Raw genomic sequence first — 5,340 nt, 5'->3', positions numbered from 1 at the left:
TCAGACTCCTGGTTTATGGCACTAATTTGTCAAGGCAGCCCCAGGAAACTCATGCAGGTCGTATCCGAGTTTGAATCCTAATTAGAAACCGTTTCTGCTTCAGCGACATGTTTTCTTCGCCTTTTCCTCCTTGGTTCAGAATCCAGTGCCTTGTGTCGGAGTGACATTTTCTCCTCTAAAACATTTATAGCCACTTGAGTCATGCGTTCCTTCCACTTTTTTCACAAGTGAATTCTATTTAGGTCTTTAAAGACCACGGAAGCATGTCGGTAACTTTGAAATTCAGTTTGGGGTTTTGTTTTGGTTTGTCTTGTGTTTGGACTTCTAAGCTGATGTGCCTACAAACACACCCCTGCATTGCCCAGCAGGGGAAATCAGCATTCTTCTCTTTCCTGGCATGAAGGGTAGGGCCACTGGGCACGAGGGTTTTTTCCTACTGCTGTGTTTCCAGAATGACTTAAACTCTATAATGCATTTTCTGTCCACTAATGAGGCTACTTCTTCCACTTGACGTCACCGAAAATCAGGAGCCTTACCTGGTGTCCTGAATTCATACATCCGCAGGGGACAGGAATCCCCTGAACAATTTCCTCGGGGGACCCGCCAAGACGCCGGGTCCCACCAGCCTTCAGAGCTCCAAGGGAATTGTACAGGACGTTCTGTCCTTCTGACTTCTAGATCAGCTTCCTCTGGAAATGCCCTTGAAAGAAATGACCTTGAAGGGACTTGGTTTGCATTCCTAGCGTCGGCACGAATGCAGGCCAAAAAAAAAAAAAAAAAAAAAAGAAAGAAAAGTTTTCACAGTACCTTTAGAGAGTGTTGAATAGTCCTCATGCAGAGGACATCTCTCTCAGATGACCATTTTCAAGTGGAGACCTTTGGCAGTTTTTATGTTGAAAAGTGCAACGGATCTCGGTTCCTGGCAAAGGGCCATCCGGAGCTGAGGTCTTCAAGGGGAAGCTTCAGGGTGCGCTGACTTCTCCTTGCCTGGCCCCGTCGGCCGGCTGGCCACCAGCCTGGGCACTGTGCAGACGGAGGAGGGAGAATTAATTCCATGATCTCATCCCCCTGCCGTGGTTTTCCACCAAGCACAATTTGGAGACCCGGAGTGAGGGAGCCTCTGCCTATGACTTTCCTTCTCCCAAGATGCTTTTGCTCAGACAAGGGGCAGTGATGGATGGACGCCCTTCCTCTAGCCCAAAAACCCCTTTGGGCGCATCCCCCACAAGGGGCCCCGCAGACTTCCCATCGACACACACGATAATCGGTTTCTGTACGTTGAGGCCCTACGCGTGGAGCAGAATTTTCTCCATCTTATTTTGCAAAGGTAACTCTGCCGTGCTGGGGAGATTTGCAGAGTGTCTGCGACGGGCACCTTTCCTTCCCTGGGCATCCTGTGCCCCTTCAAATACGCTACTGAGAAAATCTCGAAGCCTTTTAGTATATGCAACCGAGCAGGCGATTTCTGACTCTAGTCCGTCTGAGCAAACAGCAAAAACTGACTTTAAAAGTCCCTGTTGAGCAAAGAGCCACGTCATGCCCTGCACACGTCATGCCCTGGCCACGGGCGGCGCCTCTTGGAGTATTAAACTCTCCCATTCGAAACCCACTCCCCTTAGGAGCCTCACGTCATTCAAGAACCACTATATCCCCCAGGGATCCCGCCTTGGGGTAAGACTACGGGGGGAGGGGGAGTTGGTGAAAACTGCAAGAATGCATCAAAAACAAGTGAGGACAGGTTCACCCAAAGGCAGACACTAACACGGGGCAGCTCCTGGGTTCTCTCTGGGCCCTCTCCCGATTGTCAATACCCTACCCTTGACAGGTGGATGTCATTTCCCTCCTTTTATGTTCGGAAAAGCTGATTTTAGGGAGGGTTCATGGCATGGTCTGGAAAGAGCATGGGGGTGGCTCGAGCCCAGAAGTCCGACTCCGTTCCCAATTGCTCTGCCGTTCCAGGGAACGTCCATACCCTTCTCCCAAGAGGAACAGTGCTAAGGTTCTCATGATACGAGCCTCGCGGACGGCAGGTCCCCCGATGCACAAGACAGTAGGGATTTCCGAGCCAGGAGCGTTTCGGATGCCCCTGTTCCTAAAGAGAAAAGTGTGGTGGAGGGCAGGAACAGGGGGGCGGGGGACTGGTCCGGGAAAGCCATCAGGATTTCCATCTGAATGTCCAGCTGCCCGAGCATTGGATTTCAAGAGCTCACACATCTCAGTGATGTGTTTTCCAGGTACCGCCTCCCAAACGTTGCCAGCTACCAGCCTACCTCTGGGGCCTCTCGGCACCCAGGAGTCCCTGCTCCCGTAAAGGGCATCACGGGGCCTCTAAAAAGCACGTTTTTGTGCCAACAGATGTCTCTTGTAGACAGATCAAAGACCACATTAGGCAAGAGTTTATGACCAAGTGTGCTGTAGCTTACACATTTGTAACAAAATATCCTAGGCTGGGGGGTGGGGCTCTTAGAGAACAAAGTATCTCTTTCCCGTGGTTCTGGAAGCTGGAAGTCCAAGGTCAAGAACCTGGCAGATCTGGCTCCTAGAGAAGACCCTCTTCCTGGCTTACAGATGCCTGTCTTCTCTCCGTGACCTCACATGGTGGAGAGAGACAGGGACCTCAGATCTCTTCCTCCACTTATGAGGGCACGAATCCCATCATGGTGGCTCCATTCTTATGAACTCATCTCAATCCAATCACGTACGAAAGGCCCCACTTGGTCATACCATCCTGTGGAGGGGTATGGCTTGCACAACGACTTTGGAGGCGACGGTCCAGGCCGTAGCACACCTTTTGTCAAAATTCTGGTTTAAGGCAAGAATTGGTAGTTCATGGAGGAACACAGAAAGGTAATAACTGATACATTGTAGAGGGGTCACACATCTACTGAGTTCCACGCATGTGGTTAGTGGGAAGACTTTATGGGCTCTGGCCAATATTGAGGTCAATACCACTCCTCTGCTCCAAGCACATTAGAGGTAGCTACAAGCTCTCCTAGCCTGTTGACCTACCCTTCATCCGTTCCCCTCCCCGACCTGCTCTATGGTGCAAGAGCGCGCAAACAGGTGAGTTTATCTCAACCGACATGCATCTCTAAACCTTCTGCATTTGAGGAAACTTGTTGGCATCCGTGGAGACTCAACAGGTAGAACATGGGTCCTGCCGATGGGGTGAGCCACCAACGACCCGGGCAGTGAGGCCAACACCAAAGTCAAAACAAAAGGATTAAATGCACCGAGGTATTGTTTCTTTTAAATTATGGAATCACTGAGAATCCATAATGATATATTCCTGCCTTTGTTCGACAAGTCGTGGACTGAGTTAACGTACACGTTTCTTAGCAGAATTGAACGTCATCTGGTCATGCACTCTGTTCAAGCTCCAAGTGAGTTCCACTGAGCCCCTCGGGTATGCTTATCTCCATGCCAGTTTCCAGGTTTCACTGTGTTACCATTTAATTAGGAGACGTCTGATTGCTTCCTTTTGCCTGAACACGCGTCATCAGGTAGGTAAATGGCTAGAAGCACAGGGCAGGGATGTTGGGAAATGCTATGACACGAAGCTGGGCAGCAAAGAATGGACTTGAGCAAGTACTTCAAGAAGAGAACAGGCACGAACACGGGGAGGAGAAGGCCATGGGATCTCCACCGATCCTTCAAAATCAGGCCTGCCAGCAGATGCAACATCACTGGGACCATCTGGGAAGACCTTGGATGTCATGTGCCACCCAGATCCAACTTCAGAACTTGTTTTGATGAGGAGGACAACCGTCCCCGATTGGGTGACCCACGGGAGATTTAATAAAGGAGGAATTGGTGGAGAAGAAGTACCAGAAGTACCAGAAGTATGGCAGAAGTACCAGAAGACTAGGCCTGGGTACCCTAATAAGGCAGCGAGACAGCTGGGTGTGGGGGCCCTCCCATTCTTCTGCGTCAGGATCCCCTTGACTTGGCGAGGTCCCAAGTTGACTGTGAGGTCCCACAGAGGACACCCATGGGGAGGATGATGTGAGTTTCCCCTTCAGTGGAGTAGAGGGACCGCATTACCATGAGGAAATACACTAAGATGTCCTGGGGACAAGGCTTTTACAAATCCAGTTAGTGGGCCTGGGGCACACCCAGAAGGAGAATCCCTAAAACGACTCCCTGAAAAACCTACCGAGGCACATGGTTGAAAACGAACACCACAGAGCAAGGCGATCAACCCATTCAGGAAACAGTGCCTCCTGCGGACCTACCTACCGCGTGGGCGCCACCCTGGGCAAGGGGCGGAGAGGAATTCTGGACACTGGGCTTGTTAGGAGAAACGGAGGCAGCCCAGATTCCGTGCATCCGAAGCAACTCAGCCCCAGGCTCGTTTGGGGCCACCTCCTAATAGCCCTGAGCAGAGCGCAGGGCGCGCGTCAGGTTCTGCCACAACCTCTGGAATGTTCCCTTCCTGGCTATTGGCACTTGGGCAGCCTTTTTTGGGTCCTCTTCTCAGTGGCTCCGTCCTGTTGCCCCAGGGCCGGTCGGGGGTCCTCCGCTGAAGGCTGTTCTTACCTGAGCCCTTCCTTCCAGTCTGGTTCCTTCTGGAAGGCAGATAGCCTTTCTTCCCTCCCCTTCTGGGCTATAGGCGCACCACGCTCTGCCGCTTTTGTTCCTTGCGCTCTCCCCAGGTCGTTCCCACGTCCCCCAGCGAGCACCCCCAGGCTCCCCACAGTTCCGCGCCCTGTCGCTGCCCCCGCAGGCTCCTCTGGCGAGAGGAGCGCGGTTCCACCTTTTTGGCAGGAGGGCCCTGGCGGCTGCAGAGGGGCCGGCGTCCAGGAGCAACAGGAGAGGCGGGAGGGCGTGGCGGCGGGTCTCACGTTGCAGCCCGGCCTGCAGCGGGGGGCTGGGGGCTGCCGGCTCCCGCCTGCACACGGGTGCCGGGAAGCTGCCAGACAAAACGCCGTCGCGCCCGGAGGAGTGCAAACCCTGCTCCTTCTCGCTTCCCCGGGAGAAAGAAAGCCTCTTCCCAGCCCTGCTAGGAAGCGTGCTCCGGGCGCGGACCGTGTGCTGCAGCTCGCCGCGCGCTCCCCGCCTCTCCCCCTGCCCCTGGTCCCCAGGCTGCCTCCGGGACCAGGAACACCTCTCCCCCCAAGCCGTGCGCGCTGGGCCAAGGCCGCTCTTCCAGTCGGAGGAGGCGAGGCGTGCCCTCCCGGGCCGAGGCGCAATGAAGAGGCGCGAGGAGGGCTGAGCGCAGAGCGCGCGCGGCCAGGGTCCCTTGGCTCGGGCCCGCGCCCGGTCTCCCCGGGGTGGGGCAGGGCAGGGTGGGGGTGGGCCGAGGCGTGGACTCGGGGAAGCCTCTCGGCGACGCGAATA

This window comes from Mustela putorius, unplaced genomic scaffold (assembly GCF_011764305.1).
Source record: "Mustela putorius furo isolate JIRA1106 unplaced genomic scaffold, ASM1176430v1.1 tig00003836_pilon_pilon_pilon, whole genome shotgun sequence".
NCBI classification, from domain to species: Eukaryota; Metazoa; Chordata; class Mammalia; order Carnivora; family Mustelidae; genus Mustela; species Mustela putorius.
The sequence above is the reverse complement of the archived record's forward strand: the minus strand, read 5'-3'. Positions refer to the sequence as shown.